At 41.5% G+C, this 11,757-nt stretch overlaps 1 long non-coding RNA gene across 1 annotated transcript; it reads left to right on the top strand.

Moving 5' to 3' along the window:
• The first annotated feature begins 115 nt into the window (after positions 1-115).
• LOC116962105 lies at positions 116-8,310 on the top strand. The gene is made up of 3 exons (XR_004407369.2): positions 116-477; positions 7,866-7,992; positions 8,082-8,310. It is a non-coding gene; the product is annotated as an uncharacterized LOC116962105 (long non-coding RNA).
• Positions 8,311-11,757: the final 3,447 nt, after the last annotated feature.

Raw genomic sequence — 11,757 nt, 5'->3', positions numbered from 1 at the left:
CCGCCGCCCGCCCGCCGCCCGCCGCCGCCCCGCACCTGCCGCCGCCCCGCCCCGGCACCGGCCTCCGGCGGGCCCGGGCCGGGGGGCCGGGGGGGGGGAGCCCGGCGTGGGGGGGAGCCCGGCGTGGGGGGGAGCCCGGCGTGGGGGGGAGTTTTCCCACCCGCGTTCCCCGGGTTGAGTCCCCAGCTGCCGTCGCCCCGCGGGGGAGGGGAAATAATTCAGCGCTGTGACACCGCGCTGTGCGAACAGGCGGGTGGGGCGCGGCTTGTGCGCGGGCCCCTGCTTTGCCTGCTCGAGCCTAGGCCTGGTTTAACTGGCAGGCATCAGTCCGGCTTAAAGGGGGTGCTTTCCTGCGCGAGGGGAACTCACAGCGCGGTTTAACTGCTTTCGTCTTTCAGATACGTCTGTGCAAAGTGACAAGCATGCAGTTTAGAAAAAATCAGGTGGGATAAGTTTCAGCGCGCCAGCTGATGGAAGGTAACTGGTTGTGTGCGCGTGCCCTTAGGTCACCCCAGTTGTGAGACAAAACATCTTCAATTTCAGTGAAAAATTTCCCTTTGCTTTGAAGGGGGAGTTCAGCACTGCTCTTCCGAGCCTGACAGCTCAGGAATGAAAACTGAGGGCTTGTACCTTAATTTATATCTTTAACACAGTGTGACTAAAAAGTCAGCAGTTAACGAGAGTTAGAAAAACCCCGAGCAGAACAGAACAGAAAAGACTTACTAAAATGCAAATAAAATCGTGTTGGACTTATTGTTGCCAAAATAAATGATAAGATGGAGCACATTCCAGAGCTAATACGGTAGAGGAGGCATTGAATTGGGCAGCAGTTTCCCACAGCAGGTTGCAAAAGTTTAATACATTGCCATTAGAAAGCAAGGCAGAAAAATTAAGAGCTAGGAGAAATGCAAAGATGATTGTGAGTGCACAAGGGTAGCCGAAGCGAGAGGCCTCTGCCGCTGCTGTGCCACGGGTATTAATGGAAAAGGAGAGTTTGGGGAGGGTGGCTGGCTGCTGTGTTGCTGTTTGTGAATCGTGCCCGGCTGTGGCCAAGCATCCGAGTGGCCTGAGGGTCTGAGCATCTGAAAGCAGAAGAGTGGGGAGCCGTGGGGTGTTAGGTGGTGCCATCGGAAGTTTTCTGCTGCTTTCGGTTTGGGGTCTCTAAGTGGGCTGGCAGTAGATGAGCTTGACTTGAGAGAGGAGGGCGGATGGCACCTAAATCGAAGCAAATTCTACCTCAGGCATTTTGGTTTGTTATATATGTCAGTAAAGGGAACCAGAGGGATGGAGGCTGACCACGACAATATAGATCCAGCGAGGCTGAAATTTGTAAATTCATGTAATTAAACTCCTGTGGTAACAGTAAACTGAACAAGTGGAAGCCCTCTGTCTCACTCGTGATCTGGGACTGACTTTTGGTATGGCTTTTGGGTTTTTTTTTTGGTAACTTCGCCATTAAGAATTTATGCCTGTTAGCTATTATCAGTCATATGGTTTTCCTTAACTTTCTAAAGTTAAGGATAAAAGAAAAACTTTGGATACCCCTCTCCTGCCCTTGTATAATTAAGCTTTTCATGCTTACACCATGTTAAAGCAACTCCCATTAAAATTCTAGGCGGTAGCCTTTTGATCAGAGGCAAGAAATGGACCTGTTGAATCAAAACCTCCTGTGAGTTTGTACTTACTTAAAACTAACCTCTCCCCATTCATCTGGTGAATTAATTAATGAAGAAGTGAAGCCCATTTGTGCATTTTTAGTATTCTCAAGTACATGGAAGGAAAGTAGTTAGAATTTGTGCTTATGTGGCTTTTTTTCATTCCATATGAAGGGTCCAGAGGGAACATCCATGTTTCAGTCTTCAAGAGTCTGACAATCTAATAGATGCATCTCTCTGGATAAACCTGAACTTCTCTTACTATTGGATCGAGATAGTAATCAACTGAATTTCTGTATAACAGAAATCACTAATGGAAATTCGTGACCCTTGTAGAAGTACTTCAGAATTATTTATTATTTTAAACCCTCGTATTTGCTTGGAATAGTAGGCCAAAATATTTTGCATGAATTATTTATTATCTGCACTTAAAACTGTACTGGATGGTTAAAGTGTTATTTTGTCCTGCTGCAACAGAGAAGAACAAACTTGGGATATTGCTGGTAAGAAGAAGTCTCGAGTTTGCCAGAATCCTCTTAAAATTACCTTTCCAATCACCTAGACACGACAGTGACTTAGTTTTCCTATACACATATGCTGAACTATTTTCTCTTATTTTAATGTGAAACTAAATGTCTTGTTTGGGCCGATAGTGAAAAGGAGAAGTGTTTGCTTCTCACTGGGAAGGGTTTTCCCCTCAGACTGCACTGTCCAAAGGACCCTGATCCTTTGATTCATAAAGCAAGGCAAAGGAGAGAAGGGGTTTCTCTCCTAACTGTATTAAAGGGTGATGGTAACCACGAGTAAGTACTGCAGAAGTACTAAGGTTCACAGCCTCCTTGACCCGTTTTCTACCTTTAAAATATGCAGAAGGACTAGTGTCAACTAGCTTGATGCCTTTAGCCTTCTTTACATAAACAATTTCAGGTCTTTTAAAATGTTTCTTTCCGCTCTCTTAAACAGCCAGGCATGAATGATTTGAACCGCAGAGAGATGAAGTACCAAGATTTCCGCAGTGAAGGATAGGGATTAACAGAGTTTCTTGAGAAGTGTGGATTAGAGAGGAAAAATAATAACAATTTTATTCTTTGTAGAGAAATAACATCTCTGGTTGTACAAGCCAGTCACAAAAAAAAAAAAAAAAACCCAAAACCAAAACAAAACAAAAACAACAAAAAAACAAACCCCAAAACAAACAAAAGGTTGTTTTGTTTTGCTTTCTAGTTTCAGTGAATTTTTTTTTGCTGGGTGGATGTGGCCATCTGATGAGGGAGTGAGCTGTACAACCACATCACTTCCCTGCTGTCAGGGAGTTGAGAGTTTAGGGTAACCCAGATGACACCAGCATAGGGTCTGTGGCTTCCTATTTCCTCTTACCTCTCAAAATCCATCCCCGAGTTCATCTGCAAAATTTCAGGTTAAGAGCCTCACTTCTTCTGGCCCAACCTTTTCAAGCAAATTTTTCAGGTACTTACTCTGGTTGTTTTAAATGCAGCGAATTTGGAATGGTGTGATGTATGGGAAAGAGCTGTGATGGGTAAGTCATTCCTGCTGGCTTTCGCATCTGGGGCTGTGAGGGAGAGGCTGGTCTTGGAGCTGGAGAGTCAAGATTTTCATTCCATTGCAGAAATGACTCATAACATGAGGCATGCTGATAACACTATGTCAAAGGCACTGGCCTTTTTCCACTGCTGGAGGAAAATTGTTTGGTGTTTGGTATCCATAACAGAAAATTCTGGAAGACCTCATGTTGTGGGTAGATCTGTGCATCCTGGGAGTTTGTCTGCTTTCTGCCACCAGAGAAAGGCTTTGAAGAATCCACAAAGCCCTGTGGGTTTTCGCTAGAAAATAGGTCTTCCTCTGTAACTGGAAGTATAGTTGGAAGCCAGATGCCTTAATTTCTATGTTTTTAATTAACTTTTTAAATCAAGATTTGAAGAAGATTAGAAGAGATTTAGGCACATCCTTGCAAATATCTGACATAAGACCTTTGTGTATGAAATATTAGTACTGATAATGTCAGGGCAGCAACTGGAAAATCTCTGTGTGAATTTAGGAACCCTTACAAAATTTTTTCATAATCAGTTTCATAATAACTTTCAAACTCTGAGGTAAAATGCGTGGGATAAAGAGCAAAAACATTTTGTTCTTAGCTGTTTAAATTTAAACTTTCAGTCAAAGGTGTAAGCATCAGTTCCAAATAATTCAGACTCTCCCTTACTACTACCAATGATGAAATTAGGTCATTTCAGGAAGGAAGGAAGTGGAAGATGTCATAGTTTTATTTAGGGAAAAGAAAACACACCTGCTTTTTTAGTTGTCATGGAATACAAAAAATAGTCTTGATGCCCCTTAACTTTTCATAGAAGCAGTTTGACACCGTTAGATATGTAGCCTACAGTTTAATTCTTTTCAAGCAAAATTACTGTTTCAGACCCTCATGCTGCAGGTATTAGTATTTGTATCTGGCTTTCAATATGTGAGCAGTCTCGTATCTGTAGGATGGGAGCCCAAAGCTTTGACAAACAGTAACCTGGTGGTAGTGACAAATGCTGTGACTATGAAAGGTTGCAAAATGTCTTTTTGGAAATCATGACTGTAACACACATATGCAGCTCTAAGTCTGATTCATCTAACTACTATTTTGATGTGTGCATGTGTCAGACCTCTCAGTGTAGGTGAGGTTATTTTAAGACCAGAGGGCAGAAGTGGGGCCACAGGCTGTGGGCTGCTATCGAGGCGCATGCGGTCGGGTGGGTTCTTGAGCACACGGACCCACGATGTGCCACATCTCCCTTGCTATAATGAAGCTCTGTAGCGTGTGGTGTGACCTAGGGCAAACCTTTCTAGACGCCAGACTGAAAATCAGGCCACCCATGGTCATCTAGGATGTTTGTGAAATGAACTGGGAAAAAATCCTGGCTTTTCAAGTGTGTGAGAGAGAAATACGGGTAGCATCAGGAAAGAGTGAAATGGCTCGAGGTCGGTGTCTCATAGTCAAGAAAACAAAAGCCACGGTATGCTTTCTCATTATTCTGATGGGCAGGTGCCCATGTCCACCAAAGGTGACTGACTCTAAATTGTATCCCTTGACTGGAAGTCTGACAAGGTGCCATTTGGAATAAATTAAATTGTTGCTTTAAACAGAAAAGCTTCCCCTGGCGTGAGTGGCTGGCATAAACTGTTGATATCCACTCTCTCGCATTTTTATTCTGTACTTCACACTAAGATGTCCCTGGTTTTCATCTGTATGTCCAGTGGAAGGAATAAGTCATATACATGCAGCTTTTAAATTATCCGGGGTGTCTTCCAAGTGCTGCTGCCCCAGGGCTGCTCTCCAGTGCTTTTACGCTGCTGGAGTGACGAGCAGCTACTTGCATATGTTTAACAGCACTTCAGTTAAAGTGTGAACACTACTCTGTATCTCGAATACCAGTGTGTATCTCAAACAGACTATTATCAGAGTGGATCAGAAAGTTGTTTACTCGGTGCTGTGCAGTGGCCCAAATGGCGTGGCTACTCAAACTAGTGCTTTACCAAGAGCTAAATGTTGCCTTTATTTAATAGCCTTTCTGGAGGCTATTTTCTGCCCCATCCCCCTCCCTCCCCCTTCACCCCAAATCAAAATAAAGCAAATAGACTAGAATATTTCAGTTAGAAGGGACCTACCAACGATCATTTAGTCCAACTGCCTGACCACTACAGGGCTGACCAAAAGTTAAAACATGTTGTTAAAGGCACTGTCGAAATGCCTCTTAAACATGATTACTAGCTATGGTCCCAATTCTGAAAATATTTCTGGTCTTTATTCTGTTTCCATGAGGAGCTCAGTAATCTTTCACGGGTCTCTCTGTGGTAGTCAGCACGTCCTCTGCATCTGCTTGGCTTGAGCTGCATGTTAGCTACGTCTATTTGTTTGACGGAGTCAAGAGGAGAAGGTTCAAGGGCTGTGGATTGAGGCATCAGTGGTGCTGTGGGGAAGCTGTTTGGTTCCCATTTTGTCGTGTAGGGCTCCCAACACTGTTGTTGGCTGCATTGGTCCCTGGACTCCTTCTGCTTCTTCCTTTCTCTCCATTCTTCCTTCCTAACCCCTTCCCTAGGTGCTGGCATCCTTCACCCTGCGGTGCAAATTCGCCCGGCTTTCCCCTGTGCCTGCTCCGTGGGACGGCTACCGGGATGCTCTGCTGGGGAAGCCAGAGGCAGCTTTCCAGGGGTTTTCCCCAAATTCCCCTGGCAGTCCCCGCGTCCCTCTCACACACGATCCAACTCACAGAGAGCCACACAGCACGGGTTAGGGGGGTACTTGGGCTTTTCTTCTTGGTGCTGCTAGGTGGCTGACTAGGAAATTGTCAAGACATTTTTAATCTGAGATTCATGGTTACATTACAAATTTTACAATTTAAATTTCTGATGCAAAGCAGTCTGAACACTCAGGCAGAATCTCTTTTGTATGTATAAATACAAATATTTTTCATATGCATCTAGGAACACTAGAGTTATGTGACCGAGCATTAAAAGGCTGGGGTTTTAACTCACATTCAATTTAAGAAAGCAGGAAAAGTAATGTTTAACACTGGAGAAAGTAAGGATATTTCCCCCTCATTCTTCAGTTATGCAGAAGTGTTCCAGGATTTTCTTCCCACTGTCTTCTCAGAAAGAAAACAAGCTTTCTTTTTGCAGGTGCAAAGAACAAAAAAATGATATCCAAAAAAAACCCAACAAAATAATACATGAAAATAATAAAAAATATTAGAAGATGCCTTTCATTTTTAGCAGTACAGGCTTATTATTAGAAACTGTTATGATACACAAAAAGGCTCCATAAACTCTATCCTCACTGAAAATTAGCATGACTTAGTTTCCTAGGGGCTACTTTAGATTAGCTATTACAGAACAACCTCCTACCTAAATGGTCTGAGATAGAGGATTTTATTCCTGGGTAACTTCACAGCACTTGCAGGTGAAGCTAAATCTTTTTTTTTAATTCTGAAGTAGCACTCATCTGAGGGAGCTGATCTAAATAGATATTCCAGCACATGTTTAATTAATGATGGACTAGATAAGGCTGACTCTGTTTTCCAGTACTGATCTCAACTTCTTTATTTCGCAAGCACGTGGATTTGATTTTAAGCTTGCAAACCCCTCTTTGGTAATTAAAACAACTATGCATAGCTTTGAGTGTGTGGATCAAAACCAGCTGGTTTTAGGATTGAGATTTATGTTTTATTCTACTATTTTTTTTTTCTCTCTTATTCCTTATTCTTCCCTCCCCACTCCAATTTAGTTCTCAAATTCTTCTCATATTTTCTTGGTTCTTTTCCTTTTCTCCCTTCAATTTCTTCTAACTCTGTCTTGAGAACTGAGGAGGAAAAAGTGTTGAATAAGAGAAGCTGCAGGAGTGGTAAATATTGCTCCTTTGAACCTGTCAGCTCTGAAGAAGTCATTTGAGGTCTCTGATAAAAAGTGTTATGGAACTGTATTTAAAAATCAGCTGTTTATTTTTTTCCATTCTAATGAAGTCGTTGACTTTAATAGTTTCTGCGAGATGATCAAATGAACAAGAATAGGGTTTCTCCAATATTTCTGGTTACAAACTCTTAATGTCATCATGAGGTTTGTGGTCATTTCCTGCTGATTACGATTGCTTCATAGCTTGCAAAGCCTGCAAAAAAATCACTTCCCTTTTCCATCAGCATCTCTTCTTTTTTTTTTTACTTCACAAAAATCTTTCCTGCAGACCTGGAACAGTGTTCAAGGTCCTCAGGTGGGAACTGCTGCTTTATACCACAGCATATAGGTCAACCCAGCTAGTGGCACGGGAGGTCTATTACTATAATTTATAGGAAAACTCTTAGCAGGACTTTAATTGCCAATGTAGTGCTGGGTTGCAGCTTATATTTTTATGTAAGGAAGGCCTCTAAGCATGTCACCTACTTTACATTATGTTGCACCTGACAATCAGCTGACAAGGACCTGCAATGTACTTCTGGTGGACCTATCTTTTAAAATGCAGATGAGCATTTGTCTCTGAAATTCCCAGGAGGTACTTGAGTACCTTCTGAGGCTTTGGAAAATAATGAATGTCATGCATTGCTGGCTTTTTATGTTTTTGTTTATGTTTTTTTTTTTTTTTTGGATGTTGTGAAAGCTTTGTGGGCAGGTGTGTACTGCTAGCAAATGCAACACATTATGTGATTTATTTTGCTCCAGCTGCTACTGAAGAGCGTGGCATGAGGGACACCCTCGCTGTCCTCAGCAGATCAGAGCATTTGACCACTCTCAGCTGCTGTTGTCAAACATGAATCAGGTGGGAAGCTGTTGCTGGAGACTTGTGCAGGTAATAGATGTGTTCTTGGGAGTTAAAATTTACCTGCTTGGATTATTTTGTTGCCTGTGCTTACTTGGATATTTATTTATTTATTTAAGTGATGGAAAGAGAGAAGCATAGGTCATGAAGACATGCTTGAGACAAACCAATCTGTATCTTCAAGAGAAGGAGTAAGAAATAAGGCTGCTACAATCTGCCCATGCATTTCAAGCACCGTAAAATGGAAGCGACAACTCCCTTCTGTCTTGAAAAAAATACTAGAGTTTAAGAAATAGCATGGGAAAGGTATACATCATATACTGGGGCCTGCTCTTTAGAATAGGTAAAAAAGAGGGAAAAGCCATGATGGGCAAACTCTGGATTCAATTTAGGTCACACCAGATTTGAGCTGGTTGCCTAGTCTTCTTTCTGTGAGTGCCCAAACAGGTCTGTATTTACATTAAATCCAGAAACAGAGCAGGATTTTCCAGTATGAATAGATTGCTGAACATACTTTCTCTTTTCCGTATGATACAGTTAGGGACTAGGGAATGTCCTCTCGGCAAAGACAAGATGTGGTGGATAAAATAAAGGAGCGCCATTTTTTATATCTTACAACGATTCTCCCACATTTCTTCCTATGAATCACACTGCCTTGCAATGAGGGGGACACATTTCTCCAACGGCTCCTCAAACCATCATTAATTAAATGATGATTTATTAAACTCTCCTGAAGAAATCAGGGCCAGCACATGCCCTGTGGTGTGGCTCAGGAAGGCTTGTTTCCATAGGAAGGCTAGGTTTTCAAAGAGTAAGGCATCTTTCTAAAGCCACAGCACTGTATTTCTTGTCATCTCAACTTCTGCTTATGTTACATTAAACTGACAATCTTTCTTTAAAGACATAGCTGTTACTCTACTTATGTTGACATAACTTGTGAAACTTTCTCAAAGTGAACCAACACCATGGATCTTCTGGTTACTTGATCAGCCCACAGGTGAACTTAACTTTGCTGGCCACTAACAACTGTAGCTTCTCAGTCAGTGCCACAACCTCCTTTGATGAACCTCCGATGAAACTGGTGGATGAAAACAAGGACCAAGAAAGAGCATAACTGAAAATCACATCTTCCACACCAATCAAGTCATGAAATGAGGACTGAAAGCTTCTTTAGAAATGGGGCTTGGTATGTGCACTTTTGGATATTCTGCATACTTCTCAAGGGGGCAGAGTTAGATTCTCTAAATTTTAAGTCTTGTTTATGTAATACTTTCTGAAATAAGTCTCCACCTGATAAGTTGAAGAGGTGGTAGATAAGCATCAACATACTATTTTAACTCTTTTTGCACTGACATAATTAAAATCCTTTGGTTTTGATTTAAGTTGTTATCTTATTCAGCTCACTAATAAATTTGAAATTATATTTGTACTATGCATAGCCATAATATCAGACATTACTACTCAAAAGATGCATTGGATCTAGAGCTTTGGTTGTCTCTTCTGAGAGAATAAGTAATACCATTTTTTCTCCAGTGTGAGCAGCTCATGACCTTAGGTCAGGACAGCAGGTGACTTCAGTTTTGCAGTTAATCAAGCAGCCTTGTGGTTTTTAGGCTTTAAAGCACTGTCAGGGTTTTTCAGAACGAATCTTGTGGTACAAAGCTGCTAAAGGAACAAATTAGTTCATCTCTAAATCACTGTAATTAAGCCTGGTTCTTAGAGTTAAGCTGTATTTCCAAAAAAGTTTTGGAATCTCTTTTAGGAGTTTCAGGTTGACTGCTCTAAAGCCACAAGTGTATGAGGAAGACCTGACTGTTGAGAAGTCTGTTTAGAAAGCAATTGATTTTGATTCCAAACTGAAGAGGAAGAATGTTGATAATCAGCGTAATTGAACTAGAGTGGAAGTATGCATTCTTCAGAAACCTTTTGAGATACCTGAAGGTATGCTTGCTCAGGACTAGACTGAGTATTCTTCTTTTCCTAGATGATTATAGATGCTTTATAAAGCTGGTGGAGATTCCTTCTGGAGGAAGGAGAAGTAGTCTCTCCAGACTACATGGAGGATAGGGATTGAAGTAAAGTAGACCCTAACCTGGATAATATATAGTTAGGAAAAAAAAAAAAAATAAACAGAAGTAGTAGACCTTTTAGAGCCTCTCCAGGAAATGAGGAGTAGAGTTTTTAACTTAAACAGCTAATTATTAAGTGCCAGTAGGCAGAGGCAGACTGCGAAGTGTATTTCAAAACTGGTATGTGACTCTAGTCTACTGACAGTCTCAAAACTTCAAAAAATGCCAAGCAATAAATCATCTCCCTAATAGAATACTATGATCTTGCTTGAATGTGTGTTTTGTATGGTTCCTTGCTAGCTGCGTTGATATTAGAGTTTGATTTAGAGCGAGTTAACTTGTTCCTAAAAATTGCTAATTACCTGTCATGTGTCTGAACCTGAACAAAACTATGCATGAAATAAACCTCAGTTCTGCTTGTCTAGGTATGCTCTCTAATGTGGTAGAAAATCTGCCATATCTAGTTAATATTGAGTGTGGATACAGACCTTGCATAAATGCTGCAGATTTGCATTTTTTTTTTTTTTTTTAACCTTCCATTACTCACACACAAATTTGTTGCCATGAAGCTAACCAATGTTTGGTATGGCTCATTATGGAAACTTGAGAAAATGTTTGGCTGGAATTGCTAACCAGTAAGCTATATATAAAGCCAGAAAGAGTTGACTTTGTTCTGTCTCGGAGTCCAGTATTGGCTTAAGCTGTAATTCTCAGATGTTCTCAGTGTCCTCATTTCCCAGGGCTTTGTTTCTCCTTAAAAATAAGGCTTTTCTGTAAATGCTCAGTAGTGAGTGAGGTGCGTGGATAGCTGTATTTAGGTCTCTCAACTTGGAATTAAGCGCTTAACTTAAATTGCTAAGCTTTAAGATTTTGCCAGGTATCTTTATTCCAAAGCAAGTCACAGAAAATAGTCAGAAGGAGGTGTTTGATTTTCTTTAAAATTACATTCAGCAATCGCAGAAGATGCTAGAGAGACAGGAATGGAAATTGGTTTCCGATGTATCAGGTGTAGCATGAGCATTAGTGGTGGAATTCCCGTGGCTCAGCCTTGAGCTGAAGAGACCACCTGTATGCTTACCCTGCAGAACGGCACCTTTTTATCCTGCAGGAAGGGCCCGACGCTGTGCAAGACACGGCTCTGTCACACACCGGCAGTAGGCGTCCGAGCTGCCTCGCTTCCTTGCTTGTGAAGGGCTGGCCCCCCTCTCCCTTCCAGCTGAATAATATCCTCAGGAAAACCTTTTCTTGCTCACACGCTTGACAAGCACCCATAGCATCCTTCAAGTTATCTCCTGTGCAGAGATGTCAGAGAAGAATGAGCCAGCCCAGCTAAACTCTTTTTAAACTCCTTTAAACTACTCTTTTTAAACTCCTTTAAACTCTTTTGAGTTGTGTTTTTATTTTATTTTTATTTATTTATTTATTTATTTATTTATTTTAATAGAAATCCCCTGTGTTCATCCCAAGCTGCTAATGGCTTGAGGTTGCAGTTTAGGGCATAGCAAATGTCACTCAGCCTGTAAGAGGCAGCACTGTGGTGAATGCTCATCTGACTGTTGATCCATTTGATTTTTTTTTTTTTAAATCTATTTTTTTTTTTTAACCTAGTTATTGCATACTTGCTTACCTCAAGTTCTTTTGCTTCCTCCAGACTCATCTTCTCTGGCTCGGCTCTGACCTGAACACTGTTGTTTCCTGATCATTTTGCTCTCTGTTCTTTACACCG

Source organism: Tyto alba, unplaced genomic scaffold, assembly GCF_018691265.1.
Source record: "Tyto alba isolate M040663 unplaced genomic scaffold, T.alba_DEE_v4.0 Super-Scaffold_21, whole genome shotgun sequence".
In the NCBI taxonomy this organism is placed as follows: Eukaryota; Metazoa; Chordata; class Aves; order Strigiformes; family Tytonidae; genus Tyto; species Tyto alba.
Note: the sequence above shows the minus strand (reverse complement) of the source record. Positions and strands in the feature narration are given on the sequence as shown.